Consider the following 23,108-nt stretch of genomic DNA (forward strand, 5'->3'; position numbering starts at 1 on the left):
TTTATCCTTATTTAGTAAATTGCTGCCACCATTGATGGGTGCTAGGCCCATCTCTGCTCTCTCTCTTTCTAGAGACAGCAACCTGGTCTCTAGATCCAGTCTTTTGGTCAGCCTCACTAAAAGGCTGTCCTCCTCATTGAGGCTCTCCTCAATCTCCTCATTAGTTTCTGATCCACCTGTGTGAGATCTAGGTACTGGGAGGTTGATTCTTGGAGTCAAGGGTACTTGAACCCTTTCCTCCCTAGGAAGTGGAGGGGGTTGATCTACCAGGTCATTCCCTTCCTTCATTCCAGGTTTTTAACAGTTTATGAAAGGCCAGATAGTTGAGTTCCTTACGCAAATGGAGTGGGAGAGTATTCCAGAGCTTAGCGGCATTATAAGAGAACAGACGACCCCCACATCTGACTTTCGTAATCCTGGGAACTGCGGCAAGACGCAGGTTGTCCGAGCGGAGGCATCTGTTGGCAAGGTAGGGCCGAACAATAGAGCGATTGATGGAAGGCCCTTTTCCAGCTAGCGTATTGGAAAGCGATAATTCTAAATTGACTGTGCATTAATGATTTTCTCCCCTTCACACTTTCATGCTGCTTAAAAGACCCATCGGAGTGTGTCTCTAGAAATGTTTCAGAACAACCAAAAACGGCCTTTTCACACTGATAGGGAGACAGCACAAAGAGGCTGAGAGACAGCGAAAGTGGAAGACAAAGAGAGTCAAAAAGGAAGCAGCATAGAAAAAGGCAGAGAGAAAAAGAGACTGGTAGAGAGACAGCTCAAAAAAGGGGGAGACAGAGAGATAAAGAAAAGACAACGCAAATATAACGGCATAGAGAGAGCAAGGAAAAGAGGGATAAAAATAGTAAAGCAAGAGTGCAAAGCAGAGGGACAGCGAAAAAGAAATTAAGAGATGGCAAGAGGAAGAAGCATTGAGAAAGAGAAAGGCAGAGAGCCAGAGAGAGAAATTGATAAGGCAGAGAGCCAGAGAGAGAGCGAGATATAGATAGAGGCAGAGAGGCAGAGTCATAAATAGATTGACATCAAAGATATAGAGAATTTAGCATAGAGTGACAGAGATGGAGGGTAACAAAGTAAAATGTACTCATAAAATACGGTTCACACAAATAAGTGGTAAAATACAAATACAAAGGCCAAATGCCTCCCGGAACTAAATGATAAACTGGGTTGCTAAATAACATATATCAAATGCTGGGTGGTGCAAGTCATGCTGTTGTGCTCCTATCATTACAACTCTGCATGTTATTGCAAATAGTTACTCTCCGTGTGCAATAGATTAGCCAAGAGATTTACATTCATTCAAAACAACTTGCTCTCAGCCTTAGGAGGATCAACTACATTTGTTTAAATATATAATCTGTGGGTCTTGGAAAGAAATGCTAAATCATATTTTTTCTTTTAAAGTTGTCAATTATTTTGGGTTGTTCTGATGCAGGTGACAGTCAAGTCTTTTTGGCCCTTGTCCTAGCAACTCAACAAAAGCTCAATTAAAACCATAAAATATATAAATAAGAATAAACTTAGTAATATTTCACAATACAAAGTTAAGTAAAATAACACTACAAAAATGCTGCACATGATCTGCAATTTTAGCATTTACTACAGTGTTTATACTGTGTGATCCTTGGCTAGTACTCAATATTAGACATGGGAGGTAGGCAATATTTAAAAACAACTACGAAATTGTATGATAAATATTAATGATTTTGTCTATACTTTCTTCATTCTTCATTTCCTCATTCATTTCTTCATTCTTTCAAGCTGTCAATAAAAGTTGGGGAACTTCATGTTAGACTACAATAGTAAAAGAGTGAAGATAAAGTGATAGAGAAGATTTGTAAATTAAAATATTATAATTAAAAAGCAATACAAATAGCTACTAATTCTTTCAAATACTATCACACGGGCAAAAAATAACTCGTGCCATGAATGCTCTTTCTAGTCTGCGTTTTTTCCTTGTGCCATTGCCAAATTGATGTATTGAGTATGATGCGATACCTTAGGACGTTAGTTATATGTGCTTTGGACCCTAACCGGCAAATTTCTACGGTTTTACAAGCTTGTATAAGCTGAACCATAACTAACCTTTAGTCTAGTTTTTTGTGTGTGTGGATTTTTATGTTTTTGTAAGGCAGTTTAATCATCTATCATGTTCCAGTTTTTGTCACATGCGGCCGAACCTGGCTGCTCACAGCATTAGGCTATGTGCTGCAGGAGTATGCCACAGGTCTTGGCCTTTGGCCAGGCCTTGCACTCAATCCACTGCAGCCGGCCAACCTCAGAAGGCTGTGAAATACAGCTTTATCTCACTTGGAACTTTTGATGTCAAAACCAACAACTTCAGAGGGACCTCGCCGACCAAATATTTAACTTTGAATGACCCTCGTCTGCCTCAGCCTGGACCCTACCTGGCTAGAGGACTTTGACTTCTAAATGAAGATTAAGAGCCTGATTTATATGTTGACGGAAAGGTAACTCCGTTGCAACAGCGACGGAGTTCCCTCCCTTCCAACATAATGGTCCACCCTCTCCATTTAGATTCGGACAGACCATAGGTTTGACGATGGGAAAGGCTACTCCTACTCTCCTGCTGTGGTCAGACTCCTCTGATGGCCTGATGGATTAAGGGCCATCTGAGTTTCGGCTGTATGTCCACCCACCTAATTTAGAAGGACGGACATACCGCTGATATCAATGCCCACCATCGCCAGGTAAAAACTGTCTACAAGGAGCATTGAAAAGTACTTAATGTCCCCCTCACCATGGGAGAAATCTCCCATGGAGACCAGGGCCATTTATTTGTTTTATTTTCAGAAAGAAAGTCCTGCTTTCCCCCCATCAAACTAACAACAGGGGAGATGCAAGATATCCACAGGGTCAGCAGACATCTCTAAATATGTCAGGTAGAGTACAGTAATCCGCCATGGAAATTGCAATTATTCCATCCACCTAAATATAAATCAGCCCCAACTCAGAATGTTAAAACTTTGCCCAGTGCCCAACCACCATGTATCCAACATATGCCTTTAAAGCGGTTGGTCTGAAATTGTATATAGAAAAACCTGAGACTTAGTCAAAAGCTTTCTCTATGTCCAGTGCTTAGCAATCGACTGGGATTTTAGAAATTGGTCTCTTTCCATATTATGGCTAAATAGTCTGGTGCTGTCCCAGGCATATCTACCCTTCAAGGTTCCTTTTAGAGTAGAATGTAGTTGAATGTTCAATATCGCTTTAGCTCTGTTTGCTAGAATCTTTATGTTGATTTTACATTCTATGTTGATGAGGTAGATGGATTGGTAGTTCTTCAAATCTAAAGGGTCTTTCCCTTTTTGGGGATCGCTATTATGATAGCTTCAGTGTGGGATTCTGAAATGATCACCCCTGTACCATCAAAGAGTGACATAAGGGAGTTGAGCAGAACTTTTCTTTCAGATAGTGTAACGGGAATGCTGGGAGCCCGTCAACTACTTCCATGATTTAGTGGTGGTTGAAGACTATATGCGGTTTATTTGGGTTTGGACAACACAGATAAGTAGTTTGCTGCATAGGAGATTGTATTGCAAAGGCATAAGGTAGATGAGGAATATTTGGTAACTTGCTTGCTATGACAAATATTTATCTAAAGGAGGGATACCCTATTGAATCTTTTGGAATGAAAGTAGGTTCAGTATTAACCAATAATAATTATCCAAAAGTTTAGTCTCACTTCTGAAAACTGTAGCCTGACGTTTAGGGACACCAAACGAAGTCAGAGCAGTCTTGGGATGACTTTTGGACGTTTGCAATCAAGCTAATGACAAGTTCGGTGAAGGACAGCAGAGTATACTACTATAATGGGCTGCATAACTCATTTAAGTGGAAGTACATTTTGAGTCACTGTTTTACAGAGTTGCGCCAGCACCTGATTGATTCTAAGTTCACAGCACCCAATATGCCTTACAAAGAAGCTGCCCTCTGGTCCCAGAACAAGAGTGTCTAAGGTGGTGCTCAGTGTAACCAAAAAAGGGTGAGTCAGGCCCCAGCAAGCAGCTAAAATGTAAGCCTGTGAGAGTCCAAACTTCTGACAAGGCAAAATAATCCCAACTCCAAGAATGCAGGAAAACACCCTTTGAGAGGGACAGGTGCTTTCACCATTAAGAATAACTCCTAAAGCCACAAAAAGAGAGTCACAAGTGGGGATTCCACCGAGATGGCTAGTGCAGCTCTTGAGGGGTAGTTCCCAAGAGAAGAGGTTAGAGTATACCCTAGTGTCCCTTGGTTGGGAGGTGGACACAGATAGCAGGCTTGTGATCTGTGATAGGTCTAGGGAGTGCTTCTAGAATGTCACAGTGAATTGGGTCTCTGTCACTGCTCTGTGAGATACCTGTGCTGGTTGGACCCTTTAGGTAGAACGGCTGGTCATTCCAGACCAGTGGCACAGGGAGTTATCTGCCAGGTTAAGAATATCCATGGGGAAATAGGACTGCTGTTTGGCCTTGGTCTCCTTAGAGTATTTAGGAAAAGTTGCCCAGTACCTATATGCCCATAAATTGCATTCTTAGTAGTGACCTACTACAGGCAAGACAAGGATCGTGGGCGATTGCACCCAAGTTGCCAACCTCAAACCCCTGGGGTTACTGACTCTAAGGTGAGGTGATGAAGCTTTCCAGAAACTGAAGTCAGCGTTCATAACAGCAAGCATATTGGAACAAATAGATGTGCTTCTGTTCTTTGTCGTAGAAAATAATGCAACGTCATTTTCGACTGGAGCACAATAGTCACAATGTGATCCTAAGACCCAAGCATTCCATTCAGCGCCATACGCTTCACTTAAAAGAACAAGACATCTATGATAGAGAACTAATGGCTATAAGTATAAAATAATCTTTCTTGCATTGGAGACACTCTTGAAGGTGGCTCATGACAGGATAGCCTAATGGGCTGATCACATAAAATAAGTGTACCTTTCATCTATGACTGGCGCAAATGCCAGACATGCAAGATAGACTCTTTTCTTCTCCTGACTTTTCTCATTTCACAAGCCCTCTCAAAGGCTATGAACCATTTTGTGATATCATCACTCTCTTCATATTTAGGGACAATCCCTTTGGGGATTTTAACATCATAAGATTGCTCTTTATCCTTATTTAGTAAATTGCTGCCACCATTGATGGGTGCTAGGCCCATCTCTGCTCTCTCTCTTTCTAGAGACAGCAACCTGGTCTCTAGATCCAGTCTTTTGGTCAGCCTCACTAAAAGGCTGTCCTCCTCATTGAGGCTCTCCTCAATGTCCTCATTCGTTTCTGATCTACCTGTGTGAGATCTAGGTACTGGGAGGTTGATTCTTGGAGTCAAGGGTACTTGAACCCTTTCCTCCCTAGGAAGTGGAGGGGGTTGATCTACCAGGTCATTCCCTTCCTTCATTCCAGGTTTTTAACAGTTTATGAAAGGCCAGATAGTTGAGTTCCTTACGCAAATGGAGTGGGAGAGTATTCCAGAGCTTAGCGGCATTATAAGAGAACAGACGACCCCCACATCTGGCTTTCGTAATCCTGGGAACTGTGGGAAGACGCAGGTCGTCCGAGCGGAGGCGTCTGTTGGCAAGGTAGGGCCGAACAATAGAGCGATTGATGGAAGGCCCTTTTCCAGCTAGCGTATTGGAAAGCGATAATTCTAAATTGACTGTGCATTAATGATTTTCTCCCCTTCACACTTTCATGCTGCTTAAAAGACCCATCGGAGTGTGTCTCTAGAAATGTTTCAGAACAACCAAAAACGGCCTTTTCACACTGATAGGGAGACAGCACAAAGAGGCTGAGAGACAGCGAAAGTGGAAGACAAAGAGAGTCAAAAAGGAAGCAGCATAGAAAAAGGCAGAGAGAAAAAGAGACTGGTAGAGAGACAGCTCAAAAAAGGGGGAGACAGAGAGATAAAGAAAAGACAACGCAAATATAACGGCATAGAGAGAGCAAGGAAAAGAGGGATAAAAATAGTAAAGCAAGAGTGCAAAGCAGAGGGACAGAGAAAAAGAAATTAAGAGATGGCAAGAGGAAGAAGCATTGAGAAAGAGAAAGGCAGAGAGCCAGAGAGAGAAATTGATAAGGCAGAGAGCCAGAGAGAGAGCGAGATATAGATAGAGGCAGAGTCATAAATAGATTGACATCAAAGATATAGAGAATTTAGCATAGAGTGACAGAGATGGAGGGTAACAAAGTAAAATGTACTCATAAAATACGGTTCACACAAATAAGTGGTAAAATACAAATACAAAGGCCAAATGCCTCCCGGAACTAAATGATAAACTGGGTTGCTAAATAACATATATCAAATGCTGGGTGGTGCAAGTCATGCTGTTGTGCTCCTATCATTACAACGCTGCATGTTATTGCAAATAGTTACTCTCCGTGTGCAATAGATTAGCCAGGAGATTTACATTCATTCAAAACAACTTGCTCTCAGCCTTAGGAGGATCAACTACATTTGTTTAAATATATAATCAGTGGGTCTTGGAAAGAAATGCTAAATCATATTTTTTCTTTTAAAGTTGTCAATTATTTTGGGTTGTTCTGATGCAGGTGACAGTCAAGTCTTTTTGGCCCTTGTCCTAGCAACTCAACAAAAGACCAATTAAAACCATAAAATATATAAATAAGAATAAACTCAGTAATATTTCACAATACAAAGTTAAGTAAAATAACACTACAAAAATGCTGCACATGATCTGCAATTTTAGCATTTACTACAGTGTTTATACTGTGTGATCCTTGGCTAGTACTCAATATTAGACATGGGAGGTAGGCAATATTTAAAAACAACTACGAAATTGTATGATAAATATTAATGATTTTGTCTATACTTTCTTCATTCTTCATTTCCTCATTCATTTCTTCATTCTTTCAAGCTCTCAATAAAAGTTGGGGATCTTCATATTAGACTACAATAGTAAAAGAGTGAAGATAAAGTGATAGAGAAGATTTGTAAATTAAAATATTATAATTAAAAAGCAATACAAATAGCTACTAATTCTTTCAAATACTATCACACGGGCAAAAAATAACTCGTGCCATGAATGCTCTTTCTAGTCTGCGTTTTTTCCTTGTGCCATTGCCAAATTGATGTATTGAGTATGATGCGATACCTTAGGACGTTAGTTGTATGTACTTTGGACCCTAACCGGCAAATTTCTACGGTTTTACAAGCTTGTATAAGCTGAACCATAACTAACCTTTAGTCTAGTTTTTTGTGTGTGTGGATTTTTATGTTTTTGTAAGGCAGTTTAATCATCTATCATGTTCCAGTTTTTGTCACATGCGGCCAAACCTGGCTGCTCACAGCATTAGGCTATGTGCTGCAGGAGTATGCCACAGGTCTTGGCCTTTGGCCAGGCCTTGCACTCAATCCACTGCAGCCGGCCAACCTCAGAAGGCTGTGAAATACAGCTTTATCCCGCTTGGAACTTTTGATGTCAAAACCAACAACTTCAGAGGGACCTCGCCGACCAAATATTTAACTTTGAATGGCCCTCGTCTGCCTCAGCCTGGACCCTACCTGGCTAGAGGACTTTGACTTCTAAATGAAGATTAAGAGCCTGATTTATATGTTGACGGAAAGGTAACTCCGTTGCAACAGCGACAGAGTTCCCTCCCTTCCAACATAATGGTCCACCCTCTCCATTTAGATTCGGACAGACCATAGGTTTGACGATGGGAAAGGCTACTCCTACTCTCCTGCTGTGGTCAGACTCCTCTGATGGCCTGATGGATTAAGGGCCATCTGAGTTTCGGCTGTATGTCCACCCACCTAATTTAGAAGGACGGACATACCGCTGATATCAATGCCCACCATCGCCAGGTAAAAACTGTCTACAAGGAGCATTGAAAAGTACTTAATGTCCCCCTCACCATGGGAGAAATCTCCCATGGAGACCAGGGCCATTTATTTGTTTTATTTTCAGAAAGAAAGTCCTGCTTTCCCCCCATCAAACTAACAACAGGGGAGATGCAAGATATCCACAGGGTCAGCAGACATCTCTAAATATGTCAGGTAGAGTACAGTAATCCGCCATGGAAATTGCAATTATTCCATCCACCTAAATATAAATCAGCCCCAACTCAGAATGTTAAAACTTTGACTAGTGCCCAACCACCATGTATCCAACATATGCCTTTAAAGCGGTTGGTCTGAAATTGTATATAGAAAAACCTGAGACTTAGTCAAAAGCTTTCTCTATGTCCAGTGCTTAGCAATAGGGGTGGGCGGAATTTGCGGAATTAACCTTCGCAAATTATCGCGAGAATGTTTAAAATTATCGCAAACAAGCAGAAATATCGCGAAGATGCGGAAGTTTTTTTCCGGCATGTTCGCGAGATTTTCTGCATGGTTGCGGGTCGCCAACTTACCCATGTGGTTGCTTGCGGGCGCGGCCATCTTGTTTTGAGTTGTTCTCGCGGTGCATGATCGCGAGAAGAAAGACGTGATCGCGCGACGCATGACGTCACTGCGGGCGCGAACTGTCGCGAGACAGCGCAAATGGCTAAAAACAATACAACATCTCATGGAGAACGCGATCGGATCAAGAAAACTTGTCGGCGAACGCAGGGATTCAGGTAAGGCGATCGCGCGCGCGCGAGAATGTATCATTTTACAGCGCGAGCAAGAAACAAATTATCGCCAAGCTGCGGAAACCGGAATTTTTGACATTTTCGCGCTCTCCGCGGAACGCAAAAATGTCAAATTATCGCAATTTCCGCGAACGGAACGAAATTTTTGCCCAGGCCTACTTAGCAATCGACTGGGATTTTAGAAATTGGTCTCTTTCCATATTATGGCTAAATAGTCTGGTGCTGTCCCAGGCATATCTACCCTTCAAGGTTCCTTTTAGAGTAGAATGTAGTTGAATGTTCAATATCGCTTTAGCTCTGTTTGCTAGAATCTTTATGTTGATTTTACATTCTATGTTGATGAGGTAGATGGATTGGTAGTTCTTCAAATCTAAAGGGTCTTTCCCTTTTTGGGGATCGCTATTATGATAGCTTCAGTGTGGGATTCTGAAATGATCAACCCTGTACCATCAAAGAGTGACATAAGGGAGTTGAGCAGAACTTTTCTTTCAGATAGTGTAACGGGAATGCTGGGAGCCCGTCAACTACTTCCATGATTTAGTGGTGGTTGAATACTATATGCGGTTTATTTGGGTTTGGACAACACAGATAAGTAGTTTGCTGCATAGGAGATTGTATTGCAAAGGCATAAGGTAGATGAGGAATATTTGGTAACTTGCTTGCTATGACAAATATTTATCTAAAGGAGGGATACCCTATTGAATCTTTTGGAATGAAAGTAGGTTCAGTATTAACCAATAATAATTATCCAAAAGTTTAGTCTCACTTCTGAAAACTGTAGCCTGACGTTTAGGGACACCAAACGAAGTCAGAGCAGTCTTGGGATGACTTTTGGACGTTTGCAATCAAGCTAATGACAAGTTCGGTGAAGGACAGCAGAGTATACTACTATAATGGGCTGCATAACTCATTTAAGTGGAAGTACATTTTGAGTCACTGTTTTACAGAGTTGCGCCAGCACCTGATTGATTCTAAGTTCACAGCACCCAATATGCCTTACAAAGAAGCTGCCCTCTGGTCCCAGAACAAGAGTGTCTAAGGTGGTGCTCAGTGCAACCAAAAAAGGGTGAGTCAGGCCCTAGCAAGCAGCTAAAATGTAAACCTGTGAGAGTCCAAACTTCTGACAAGGCAAAATAATCCCAACTCCAAGAATGCAGGAAAACACCCTTTGAGAGGGACAGGTGCTTTCACCATTAAGAATAACTCCTAAAGCCACAAAAAGAGAGTCACAAGTGGGGATTCCACCGAGATGGCTAGCGCAGCTCTTGAGGGGTAGTTCCCAAGAGAAGAGGTTAGAGTATACCCTAGTGTCCCTTGGTTGGGAGGTGGACACAGATAGCAGGCTTGTGATCTGTGATAGGTCTAGGGAGTGCTTCTAGAATGTCACAGTGAATTGGGTCTCTGTCACTGCTCTGTGAGATACCTGTGCTGGTTGGACCCTTTAGGTAGAACGGCTGGTCATTCCAGACCAGTGGCACAGGGAGTTATCTGCCAGGTTAAGAATATCCATGGGGAAATTGGACTGCTGTTTGGCCTTGGTCTCCTTAGAGTATTTAGGAAAAGTTGCCCAGTACCTATATGCCCATAAATTGCATTCTTAGTAGTGACCTACTACAGGCAAGACAAGGATCGTGGGCGATTGCACCCAAGTTGCCAACCTCAAACCCCTGGGGTTACTGACTCTAAGGTGAGGTGATGAAGCTTTCCAGAAACTGAAGTCAGCGTTCATAACAGCAAGCATATTGAAACAAATAGATGTGCTTCTGTTCTTCGTCGTAGAAAATGATGCAACGTCATTTTCCACTGCAGCACAATAGTCACAATGTGATCCTGAGACCCAAGCATTCCATTCAGTGCCATACGCTTCACTTAAAAGAACTAGACATCTATGACAGAGAACTAATGGCTATAAGTATAAAATAATCTTTCTTGCATTGGAGCCACTCTTGAAGGTGGCTCATGACAGGATAGCCTAATGGGCTGATCACATAAAATAAGTGTACCTCTCATCTATGACTGGCGCAAATGCCAGACATGCAAGATAGACTCTTTTCTTCTCCTGACTTTTCTCATTTCACAAGCCCTCTCAAAGGCTATGAACCATTTTGTGATATCATCACTCTCTTCATATTTAGGGACAATCCCTTTGGGGATTTTAGGATCATAAGATTGCTCTTTTTCCTTATTTAGTAAATTGCAGCCAGCATTGATGGGTGCTAGGCCCATCTCTGCTCTCTCTCTTTCTAGAGACAGCAACCTGGTCTCTAGATCCAGTCTTTTGGTCAGCCTTACTAAAAGGCTGTCCTCCTCATTGAGGCTCTCCTCAATGTCCTCATAAGTTTCTGATCCACGTGTGAGATCTAGGTACTGAGAGGTTGATTCTTGGATTCAAGGGTACTTGAACCCTTTCCTCCCTAGGAAGTGGAGGGGGTTGATCTACCAGGTCATTCCCTTCCTTCATTCCAGGTTTTTAACAGTTTATGAAAGGCCAGATAGTTGAGTTCCTTACGCAAATGGAGTGGGAGAGCATTCCAGAGCTTAGCGGCATTATAAGAGAACAGACGACCTCCACTTCTGGCTTTCGTAATCTGGGAACTGCGGCAAGACGCAGGTCGTCCGAGCGGAGGCGTCTGTTGGCAAGGTAGGGCCGAACAATAGAGCGATTGATGGAAGTCCCTTTTCCAGCTAGCGTATTGGAAAGCGATCATTCTAAATTGACTGTGCATTAATGATGTTCTCCCCTTCACACTTTCATGCTGCTTAAAAGACCCATCGGAGTGTGTCTCTAGAAATGTTTCAGAACAACCAAAAATGGCCTTTTCACACTGATAGGGAGACAGCACAAAGAGGCTGAGAGACAGCGAAAGTGGAAGACAAAGAGAGTCAAAAAGGAAGCAGCATAGAAAAAGGCAGAGAGAAAAAAGAGACTGGTAGAGAGACAGCTCAAAATAGGGGGAGACAGACAGATAAAGAAAAGACAACGCAAAAATAACAGCATAGAGAGAGCAAGGAAAAGAGGGATAAAAATAGTAAAGTAAGAGTGCAAAGCAGAGGGACAGCGAAAAAGAAATTAAGAGATGGCAAGAGGAAGAAGCATTGAGAAAGAGAGAGCCAGAGAGAGAAATTGATAAGGCAGAGAGCCAGAGAGAGAGAGAGATATAGATAGAGGCAGAGAGGCAGAGTCATAAATAGATTGACATCAAAGATGTAGAGAATTTAGCATAGAGTGACAGAGTTGGAGAGTAACAAAGAAAAATGTACTCATAAAATACGGTTCACACAAATAAGTGGTAAAATACAAATACAAAGGCCAAATGCCTCCCTCTCCTATTAGCACTGCCTAACACATTGCCAACAAACCCTACAAGTGGGATGGGGAAATGGCGTAATGGCCAGAGCTGCCGAATTTGGGGCTGGGAAATTAGGTTCGAGACTCTGCGTCGACTCAGGTTAGCAACTTGGGATGAAACCAGGAATTCACGCGCCTTGTGGGGATCTTGTTGACTTCCAGCCACAGTAAACGCTTCAGTGTGTTTCTGGAATTGATCGAAGTTTGGCGAGGCATGAAATGTGTGAGGCCTCAAAGTGTAACTGAAATTAGAGTCACTCTTGCGCCTGTCTCGTGCTATCAGATAAATAGATGACATTAGTCTATGTTTGGCATTCGCTGTGTTCACCCACTTTATAGAACTGATAAACTAAAACTGGAGTGAGGTTTAAAACGGAGCTCCTACAGACTACGCTACTTATGCATATATGGTGCCCCGTTATCAGAAATGCTATTCCCTCCCCGCCCCACTCCTCCCAAAGTTTCCGATAGCAGGGGTGTACGTACCTCGCTACATTGTAAAGGTGGTGGCAAAGGGAGTGTGATACAATCATGGTATTATGAGGTGTACCCTCAGATATGAGGAATTGTGAGATTAGCGCCTGATTCCGCTGATAATTTACTACTTTCTACCATTAGTTTCATCTGAACATTTTGCTGCTTTCGGCTGCTGAGGTGTCCTCGTGAAATGCTCCTGATCTCGTAATGGGGCCCAAAGATGTGTCCTGGACGTGTTAAACTTAAAGCGAAATGTTTAGGCCACGAGGGAGAGGGGAGCAGGAGGGGCTGCCCGTGTAGAATAGGCCAGGGCAGTATCCTGCCTCATCAACAGCTCACACCCGAAGGTCCCGGGGTGATTTAAAACTGGGCTAGACAAAACACAGATCTCTCCAGCAAACACGTTACCGCCAGAATTATTTTACAATTATTTTCATTCCCTGAGATTTAGTTGACAATCCATAATTGCTTTGCCTTCACAGTTCACACACTACTACTAGCAGCAGCATGGTAAAAAAAATCGCTACTTACTGGGACAGCCTTTTAGTTTTATTTCATCCGAGGCCTGCTGCGCAACACCCTGCTTGCTTCATGTCATCGGTTGAAAAGCGCTGCGGCTGCGCAGTATGTCTGGGCGGGCTGCAGAGAACACAGTGATCCCATTGGTCCAACTAAAGACTAACACTTGACGATTTGCCACGTAGGAACGGAGCAGGCTAATAATATATTTTGCAACTAAGGGCTCATCATTCGTAGTGTGTGCTCGGAGTGACCTATGATTTATAAGGGAGGGACCCTGGCAGTTTCTAAGCGTGTGCCTCATGAGGCGGGCTGCTGGCATGCAATATCAGCTCTTCACCGGTGAGCAGCCAATATCGCTTGTAGACCCGGCCCTGAAAATTAAGTGCCGGTGCTTAGCACCGGAAAGCACCGGCACAAATTAAGCACTGCCTAGGTCTATCTCATGAAATGTATCTCTCACAAATCGGAGCCAAGGGATCGATAGTGCACAATCCAGATTAATGCAATCTTTAATCACATCCCTTGAAAATGTTAATTTCTCAGACAGACACATTTGTGCCCATAGAAGCAAAGCGGCAATACCTTTACGGTTCTCTAAAAATTCCAACCCCAGCTCTCGATGACCGAGGAGTGTGGGGGTGGTATTCAGGGTCATCAACAGCCTTTTCAATAACTTATTTTCCAAAACCTGTAAGTCGTGGCATTTGTGGTGGCCCCACACCCCTGCCCCATTGGTTGCCAGAGACAAACATTTAGCTTTATAAAGGGTAACTAGCTCCGTCACCGGATTGTGACCTAGCTTGCAGGCAAAGCGAAATAGTCCCTCCACAACCCTACTTGTGTGTTGCACCCTTGCTGTTATGAGTGGTTACCAATTCATCGCATTATTAAATAAGTTCCCTAAATAGGTACAATTATTCAGTTTATCAATGTTCTTGACCCCAACAGCAAAGTTCCTAGTTTTAGTCAATTTGGGGTCACACACCATACTGTTTGATTTAATGAACTTAACTTTTAAATCAAGTGCCGACATAAAATCTGTAAAAGCATTGAGCGATTTTTGGAGGCTATTTATCCAGTACAGGTCCAGCCGATTGTCTGATCAAAGAGGCCACGACTTCACTTAGACAATTTGGCAGGGCTGTCGCGACTAGATCAAGGACAGCAGAGAAATAAGCACACAGACGTTGCTTAACTCCAAATTTTTATGTTAGGACCGAAAGTGCGCAACTAGCCATCTCATGCACATACAACACAAACGGCTTGCTGTACTTGGGGGTGCCAAGTACTGGAGCCTGACAAAGTGCAGTTTTCAATTGCTCAAAAGACTGGTGATATTCAGGCGTCCAAGGCAAAGGCTCATGCACTTCTGTGGTTATTAAGGCAAGCAAGGGTTTGATTAGTAGGGAGTAGTTAGGTATCCACTGCCGGCAGTAGGAGGTGATACCTATAAAAGCGCACACATCTTTCTGAGTTTGTGGAATAGGCATTTTAACGATGGTACTGATGCGCTCAGGGGTTATCTTCCTACCCTCCTTTGACAGTAGGTGACCTAAGTAGGTGACCTCCTGTGGAAAATACTGACATTTAGAAAGGGAAACCTTATGTCCATGATGAGCTAAATGCAACAATAACTGATCTATACTGTCTTTACAACCTTGTTCGATATCAGAAGCAATAAGGAGGTCATCAACATATTGCACCAATACATTACCTGTAGGAAGCTGAAGGGAATCCAATTGACCTTTTAATGCTTGGCTATAAATGCTCGGACTCTCAGTATAGCCCTGGGGATCTCGACAGAATATAAAGCTCCTATCAGCTAGGGTAAAACCAAACAGATACCTACTATCTGGATGAATAGGAATACCAAAGAATGCATTTTTCAAATCAATAACAGAAAAGAAGGTAGCAGTAGAAGGAATCATGGTTAGAAGCGTAGCGATATCAGGAACCACAGGAAACTGAGGAACCACAATCTTGTTAACTTCGTACAGGTGAATCACAAAACGATAAACATCCTCATGATCATGAGAGGAACCTGAGGTTGTCCGTTGAAGAATCGGAAGAATAGGACTATTACAAATATTGGCAAACGTCTCTTTAACTACACCTTTTTGTATCAATTCCTGAATAATCTGTAAAAGGGTTAGTTCCCCAGCCTGAGGTATCTTATCCTGAGGAATACGAGGCAAAACAGCATTGTCTTTCACCTGTATTAAAACTTGCTGTCTGTGCAACAGTCCCACATCTGTATCACCCTTCGCCCACAATGTGGATGGGAGATTAGTAAATTCAACGAGAAGAGGGTGAGACAAACACTGTGCAGTACACACATTGGGACTCATCGTCACATAAACCCCATCCGGGGAACAAAAAATAGTAGCATGCAATTTCTTCAACAAATCTAAACCATCAAATTTTTACCACAATTGGACGTCAACAAAAACGGAGAATTCACAGTAAAAGGATCAATCATCAATGCAAGGGGTCGTGAAATGGGGCTCACAACCGGTACACCTGAAAAGCCTACCGAAACATTATTATGACCATACGGAGCTGCCCCACGGACCATATTTCGAGAAACATAACTTTTTGTTGCACCTGTGTCCACCAAAAATTCCTTAGTCGAACCTTGCAGTTCCACTGTTACATAAGGACCACGCTGGTCTACAGGTATCGGAACTGGTCTCGCACTCTGTCCCTAGCTATCCTAGCTGTAAGACATTCCTGCCACTTCATCCATCACATAGTCATCATGGTAGTATTGCCCATCAAGAGGGTCATCAAAATAATTATTATCAGAATGACCCTGTGAAGCCACAGCACCTTGAGCTCTATCAGCCCCACGACCTTGTCCATGAGAACCTCATCCTCTAGGGAGCACCACCTTTTGCAAAAGAACTGGACACTCGCTACACCAATGGCCCTCCTCCTTACAATAGGCACACTGATTCGGCCCCAAAGGTGTTGTTGCCGACTGCCTACTAGTGCAAGGAAGCTGCCTGGCAGGACCACCACATCCTCTACCATTGCCTCTAAACGCTTGCTGCAACAATACCTTTGTCTTTAAACCCTTATTATTTTTAGTGACCTTTTCTTTCTCTTCCTGATCATGGTGCTCATAATATTGAGCCATATTCAAAATAAAAGAATGTGAAGATGTGGTCCAGGTACTCTCAGACACCTTCAAATGAGTCGCAATTTCAGGAAGTGAGTTAGAAACAAACCTATCGACAAACAATTAGAACACCTCCCTCAATGGACATATTCTGCCCACTATAATCCGAAAACATATCTTCAAACAGAGTGAAAAAGTCAGACACACTTTCATCTTTCCTTCTTCGGCGGAAAAAGAGATGCGTAGATTTGATAATACGACCTGGCAAAGAAAGAATCTCGGCACAAGGCTTATCACCTGGCTTTCATTCCTGATCCCATCCTTTAATCAGATCCCATGTACCATCCAGCTCCGCAACATGGTCTGGAGTATGAACCGGTCTCCAAATGTCAACCGGAAGAAGAAGACCAAAACATAGTTCAATGTCAGCACTAGTCATTACAGTAGAAGAGGCAGCTTCAGTCAATTCTTGATAATAAGCAATGGGGTTTTTCCTAGGATCGGGCAAATGAGCTTTAAGGGATAAAACCTCACTCCTTTTCCACTTGGTATAAACCCACTGTTCTTGAAAACAGACCGCTGCATCTTGTCTAGTAACATTTCCGCGTTGATCCCTTAAATCTGGTATTTCTGGGTGACATATAAGAGGGACCTCTTGCGTTGGAAACTTAGATACAGAGTTGGGATTCTTTTCATGTAACCTACTCCTATAAGAAACTAATGTTGTAATACTTCCAAAAACTTGGCCTGGCTCCAGGCCACTAGCATATACACGGTCTTTAATATCAAATACAATTTGCGGTGCATAATCCCCAAATGTTGCTGCCAGAGAATAATTGACATAGCAAACATATGCTTAAGGGCGTGCTGATGTACAAAGGGCAAATCTTTCCTCACACTCCAAAATTCCTCCACACTGTGAATGGTATTACGACCCCACTGCGCAGCCTGATTAGCTACTACTTTCTTCTTCTCATACCCCACCTCAGATCAAACAAATGGACCCATTCGCTCCTTAAATTTCGTCGAATCTCTATTGTCCAATCCGCATACTGGCGTCTCAGTACTCTAAGAAATTGGAGGATGGAAAACCATAGAAGGAGAAGCAACAGGAGCAACAGGTAGGATAGTGGCAGGCGGGAGCGCCAAAGGAGAGAGAGCTTGAAATAGGGATGCTGAAACAAAGGTGTGATTGGGGTGCTAACAGTCACAGTTGCCACGGACGTCTAAGGGACAGAAAGAGAAGGAGGAGCTGAAGCCACAGCTGTCAAGACAACAGCAGTAGATACAGGGACAGGGAGAACAGCTGTAACAGGCGGCTGTGATGGCACAGGGACAGTAGGATTTATCCTTTGCGGGGCATATGGGGGCAGGGGCCTTGCATCTAATAATTCTTCCACAAAAGTATCAGTTTCTTCCTGAGCCAGATAAGATCTGTCAACATGCAATTGAAACTTTCTATCTGCACATCGAACCCCTGTCTTCTGTTTTTCCTTATAATATGCTACAGCTTTCTGAGTCAGTGTTTGCATCTTTCCTTTCCGTGAATCCTTTTCCATCTTCAGTCGCCTCTACCTGGCTACCTGCTTCCATGTTCTGAGGGAATCAAACATAGACTGTCTACTTCGTCCCAATCTTTTTTCATCAAAAGTGCCCGTCAACGGCCACAGTAATTCGGCATTGTCCCTCGTATATTTGTGCCATAATGTACTAAATATAAGATGGCCAAGACCATTGTTCACTTACATATGAAAATTAGGAGTGCCTCCTGGAGGCGCAGGCCGAGCTTCTTCCAATTGAGCATCTGCAGAACAACAGTGACAGCACAAAGAAACCAGTTTACTGATATCAGCCATTCTCAAGAGAAAACAAGTTCCCCCGTCCGCAGAAGATGAGTGGTCACCCACCTGAAGGAGTCCCTGTTTGGGTGCCAACTGAACGAAGTGGCCCGATTAGGGTCACCCGGGTCACTCATGACCACCATTCAGCCTTCCATACCAAATGAAGAGTCGGTCAGACAGTAGAGAATTCAAGCCAATATCGGTTTATTCAGGTGCACTCAGACCGGAGCCCGGTCTGCCCAGTCACTTAGGAGTGCTGAAGAGGGACTGACATCAGCAAGCATAAAGATACATTATGGACATCCCAGAATCAATCAAGGCACACCCATTGTGGAATTTTCCAAGCAGATGAAGCAGAACAGTGAAGTACAAAGAATAAGATTTGATTCTGAGGCTGGGCACACACTATCTCCTACTCAAGGTCACTTTGCCTGTGCCCCCCACTAGACAAGGAGGAGAAGGCCTCTATTTAAAGGGAAAGGTAGGCGCTAATAAGAACAGTATATTCATTAGTGAAGCAAAACTCAGGCTTGGAAAAAACGCAACTCAGCAGAGGCCTTTTCTCAAAAATAGCAAAGAATCAGTTTAGATCATGATTCAAAATGGCGCCCAGATAGAAAATGGTGCCACAAAGGCTAACTTACATACGATAATACATGAACAAAATTATTTCTATTTGAACAATAGTAAGTGAGACACACCACCCTCATTCACCTAAAGCAAATCAAATAGCCAACAGCACCTGGTACTTCCAGGCGGTCTCCTAACCAGGTACTAACCAGGCCCCACCCCGCTTAACTTCTGAAATCAGATGCAATCAGGTGCTTTCAGGGTGGTATGGCCATAGGCATGAAGAACACAGAATTGGGGCTCTTATCTTTTTTCATTCTCCTTCAGTGCTGGACATGGTAAGTGAGTGAAGCCACCCTCATTCACCTACAGCAAAACAAAACAAGCATTGGCATAGCCAATAGGTCTCACCTTTGGGACCTTATAAGTGTTTAGCCATGCAACAGTTAATGTTACTGCACCAAGGATATTGTGCTGGATAACTAAACACTTAAACGGTCCCAAAGGCGAGACCTATTGGCTATGCCAATGCTTGTTAGCATTTGAGTGTGATTATAGAGGTATGGGCGAAACTGTTTATGGCCGTTCCGTCCAGAATTTGATGGCCTGTGGTGTTGAAAGCACTGCTAGATAATAAGGGTATAAGAAGTCGGGAATGGGCACAAGTGAAGGGTATGACATGAAATTCCAAATGTCAAAATCATAAAATGTGTGATTTAAGATATGGATGTCGTTTAAGAACAAATGTGTTATTTTCTTGAAAGTTAAAAACAACCAATAACTGCATTGTAAATAGAGACATGAGTTTTCCATTTTTACTATAAATGCTTCCCTCTCTTTATTTTAAAAATCACAAAGAAGTAGAGGTTAAGGGTCTGATTTGCAAAGGGACTTACGTGTAGTAAAGGTACAAGTGTGGAGTCTCTGCACTCTGGGCAGCCTCTCTGTCCAGCGCACTGCAGTGAGTGCAGTGCGGAGATTCTGCCATGAGTGAAGAGACACGTAACTTTATTGCATATTAGTCCCTTTGTGATTTGAGCATTTAAGGGTCTCACCATATGTTCAATCATGTCTGCTAGATCAAACGTTATGCATATAATCAGAAGCCCTAGTATTAAAACATGCCATCTTGTAATGTGCCATACATTGTCATTACCTTTTCTGTTTGCGAAAGGCACCAGTTATCGAAAGTAGTAAAATAAACTTTTACTAAACTCACCTTGGTGAAACTGCAACGATTGCTGCTGCTTATTGAGGAGCATTAGGGCTGGTACCCAGCTAATGCCCCGTGCGCTCATTGAGAAAAGTGTGGGGTGACCAGCAATATCAAAGGAGAGGCAGAACGATCCAAGAGTATGAGCATAGACAAGAACAGAGGAGAGGATAGGATAGTGGAATGAAGGGTCCCGAACACAGGAGAGGGTTGAGTAGTTGGTTACAGGACAGGCAGTCAGTGCGAAGGGAAACGCAGGGGAAACTGTTGGATGAAAGAGGCAAAGATTTGATGAAGGGAGGACGAAATGGTTACAGGGGGGGGCACAGGGTGGATTAGCTACTTTCATAAGAGGAAACGTTTGTTAGGAGGATGTTGTGTTAAATCGTAATAATGTAACTGTGCAGGGTTGAGGCGAGTGAGGACTTCAGCACTGTGGACTAATTATAGTGTTAATCTTGGAGCAGATGTAGCAGGGTGAAGTCATGAGCAGGTAAGGATGAACAATAGAATACTGATAATTGAAGATGATGGAGAGTGTAAAGAGCTGAAGGTTTGCACAGAGTGCTTGTGGATGGTGAGGTAATGAGGTCCTGGAAATAGATAGATTTGACACCTCCTAGATCATTATGCAGTGTATGAAGGGCTTGCTTATTAACCAAGAAGTTAGCAGTGAATAAGTGCTTTCGCCATTTATGTACTGCTGCCCTCATTTACTGTTATGCACTCTTATTTCAAGTGTGATTCATGGCTGAGGCCTATCTTTGGTACAAGGTGGATAATGAAGCAGTTGTATGAGCTGTAGTGCAAGACTGAAGTGAGGTCTTTATGAAGATCACGTGGAAAGCAGTGAGAGCAGTGGGGTCCTGTTTTCTACAGCAGATGGGTACATGAGAGAGCGATCTACAAGGAGGCGAACTGATTTGCAAGTGAAATGTGTGATGTCAGATGGTGCGATGATGGGTTTAGATTTGGATAAAGTGTTTGAAATTAGCATAAAATTGAGTGGCTTACCTTGCTTGTGGGTGGGATTAAAGAAGGTGTCATTTGAGGAGTGATCAGACAGAAGTGGAGACACTGCCGAAAGCATCAGTAAAATATTTTGGCAAGTTATGGTCACACCAGTGAAAGCAGAATCGTTTGGTGAAGGCAATAAATAGGTGTGTAGCATAATTTCCGCCAGCTGTAACTGAAAGCCATTACTATATAGTTACAGAGACAAATGCGTTTCCAGATGTTTGGAATGAAAGAGGCTTATGGTGCGAGTCCTAATGAGAAAACATCTTGTCATCCATAATAAAACACGGACCAAGGAGAGTAAGATCACATAGGTATGCTTTACTAAGGTAATACCTAAAACAAAACAAATGTTAGATTGGTTTTGAAATAACAGTAAAATCATGAGTCTGAGTCTTAGGACCTGGAAGGCCAGTGCAATCAGGAGTGAAATACGGACAGTATTGGAGCATGCTAGAATAAACTATGTTCAGGATCCTTTGAGACACCTTTAAAAATACATTTTAATACAAGTAAAAGGGATAGCTCCTTTCCGCTCCTAAAGCGTCTTTTTTTTAACGCAGAACAAAATGCTGTATGGTGCTCTGTAAAACACGTTGGCGCCACCTGGTGTATTTTATGCAATACGGCCCCAGAAATGTTCTGCCAAATGCAATGGATCTCCGTCACATAAACAAAGGCAATAAAAATCAAACATCAAAGCGGCGAAAGTGAAAGTAATCGAGCAGAGCATCAAAGGGCTGGGTGAGAAGGGAGGGGGGAATGCAAGGGTCAAAGCGGCTAAAGTGAAAGAAAGCTATAGAGAAGGGAGGGGGGAGTGGGAGCAGCTGTGCACGTGCATGTGATCGTGCACTCAAGGTTTAGGCCAGCCAAAAGACTGTGGGTAGCACTTTGAAAATCCCACATACAAAATGTCTCTTCGAGCCTTTGGCTCAGCGAGACCTAAAAAACTAAAAAAGGACCTGGTATTCCCAGGCGGTCTCCCATCCAGGTACTAGTCAGGTCAGACCCTGCTTAACTACTGAGATCAAATGAGATCAGCTGCTTTCAGAGTGGTATGGCTGTAGGCATGGAGAGTAATTACTTTGGGGCTCTTAGTTTTTCACATTCCACTTCAGTGCTGGCCATAGTAAGCGAGACAAGCCACTCTCATCCACCGAAAGCAAAACAAAAAAAAAAGCAATAGCACCTGGTATTCTCAGGCGGTCTTCCATCCGGGTACTAACTAGGCCCGACCCCACTTAACTACTGAGATCAGGTGCTTTCAGGATGGTATGGCTGTAGTCATGAAGAACAATGACTTTGGGGATTTTCGTTTTTTTTCATTCCATTTCAGTGCTGGCCACAGTAAGTGAGACAATCCACCCTCATCCACCTAAGGCAAAACAAAAAAGAGCTGACAGCACCTGGTATTCACAGGCGGTCTTCCATCCAAGTGCTAACCAGGTCTGACCCTGCTTAACGAATTAGATCAGATGAGATCAGCTGCTTTCAGGGTGCTATGACTGCGTTTCCTGTGTAGCACAGGTTCGCCCATCTATTCCTAAGCCCAAGCCTAGTCAGACCCGGATAGATACTCAGCGGCCCCGAAAAAGGAGACACATGATCTGATGCAGATAGATGAGGGAATCTTTGAAGATTGAATCGATTTTTTAGCTATACTGTGCTAAAAGGGCCGTTCTGTGGTGACCAAATATTAATATATGATTAGCACAGTATATCTAAAACCAGTCCGCTTAGTTTTAGCCTAACCAATAGTCCGAAACTCCTGTTAGGCCTAATGCGATAAAAGGGCCGGGAGCAGAACGACGGCCATTTTGGTTTGAGGCTCCCTCGTTGTTCGGTCACATGGTCTTTTCTGTCCACCATTTACCCTTAGTTTATCATGCTCTGGTTAGGATGAAGTAATCGAGTTAAATATATAGTTAAGCCCAGTGTATCTAATATGTCTAATCAATATGAAGTCGCAGTTTGTTATTCATGTGCTGCAACCCACTGAGCTATCTTTGTAATGTGCAAGCTTCAGGTGTATAGAATTGTTTCTGTAATGTGGAAGCTTCTATCTTATTCTTGCCTTCTCAGTAAGAGACTTGTTATGCTACATTGCTTTCCTCCAGCTAAGTCTATAATATGGATGTTTCTGTATGTTTCTGTTATAAGAAATAGAAGCTTGTTAATGGCAGAAAAGACCTCTGATGCAGACATTTGTTCTGTAGCTCCGTGCATGGCACAATCCCCCTCCCTCTTGGAGTGTGATTTACTAAGAGCAGCTGAAAGTAAACGGTCTGAGGCCCCAAGGCCGAGTTGTGAGATAAGCACATTCCTGTGCCTGAGCTGAGCTAATTATATGCGCCAAATATGGGTCTTCCTCTCTTCCGAGCCAACT

The 23,108-nt window shown here is 43.0% G+C and overlaps 2 pseudogenes; both read right to left on the bottom strand.

Annotated features, from left to right (window-relative positions):
• Nucleotides 1-18,652: 18,652 nt before the first annotated feature.
• On the bottom strand, nucleotides 18,653-18,771 carry LOC146861668 (5S ribosomal RNA; annotated as a pseudogene).
• Nucleotides 18,772-21,671: 2,900 nt separating this feature from the next.
• On the bottom strand, nucleotides 21,672-21,789 carry LOC146861669 (5S ribosomal RNA; annotated as a pseudogene).
• Nucleotides 21,790-23,108: the final 1,319 nt, after the last annotated feature.

This window comes from Triturus cristatus, chromosome 3_1 (genome assembly GCF_964204655.1).
Source record: "Triturus cristatus chromosome 3_1, aTriCri1.1, whole genome shotgun sequence".
NCBI lineage: Eukaryota > Metazoa > Chordata > Amphibia > Caudata > Salamandridae > Triturus > Triturus cristatus.